This window comes from Oryzias melastigma, linkage group LG15 (assembly GCF_002922805.2).
Source record: "Oryzias melastigma strain HK-1 linkage group LG15, ASM292280v2, whole genome shotgun sequence".
Taxonomy (NCBI): Eukaryota; Metazoa; Chordata; class Actinopteri; order Beloniformes; family Adrianichthyidae; genus Oryzias; species Oryzias melastigma.
The window spans coordinates 15,884,593-15,885,349 of record NC_050526.1 but is presented as its reverse complement, the minus strand read 5'-3'; the positions used below and the strand labels follow the sequence as shown (position 1 = coordinate 15,885,349).

Below are 757 nucleotides of genomic sequence, written 5' to 3'. Positions count from 1 at the left end.
TTGAAGAAAGAAATGGAAAATTTGAAAGCAGCTTTAAACTCAATAATACAAATTGAAAACTCAATGGCATTATTGAAAATCTGAAAAAATAAAATTGAACATTTCAAAAAATAATATTGAAAACTTGGAAAAAAAATATAGAAAATTTGAAAAACAATTTTAAATTTGAAACTCAAAAAAACTAAAACTGTTAACAATTTAAAAAAATAATGTTAATTATTTATAAGTTTATTTTTTTTGTTTTTCAAGTTTTTGCTGCTGAGCTGATCCTAATTTTACATGGGGGGGGGGCTTTCAGCTCATTGGCTACCGGGACATGCTTCCCATGATCCCCTAAGAGGTAATTTTGATGTGACGTCTTTTCTGCGTTGTCCGTCTATGTCTCCACCTGCGTCGTCCCATTCCAATCAAACTTAGTGAGAGCAGGAGTTTCCCCTCGTTAATATAACGGTGCAGCTTTTGAGGTCTCACCGTTTGGTGGATTTTTTTCAGCACAACTTTGGTGTTGATCTTGTTAATCACTCTCCTCCGTGCCGTTTTCACGTGCAGCTTGGCAGCGTTACATAAATCTTCATCGTGATTAGATCCTTGTTTTCATGCTAGACTTATTTTTTTATGAAAGTTTGATAAGTGAGAATAAAAAATGACAGAAAAGTGTGAAAATATTCATGTGTGTCTGAGAAAAGTGTAGAAAATGTGTAGTGAGGAGTCCTCTCTGTCACTCATGGGAAACACGTCCAGGTAGCTCAAAGCCCCG

General features: G+C 35.0%; 1 protein-coding gene across 4 annotated transcripts in view; it reads right to left on the bottom strand.

Moving 5' to 3' along the window:
* Positions 1 to 757, bottom strand: part of ninl (ninein-like) — a 21,677-nt gene that overhangs the window by 12,323 nt on the left and 8,597 nt on the right. The window lies entirely within an intron of this gene.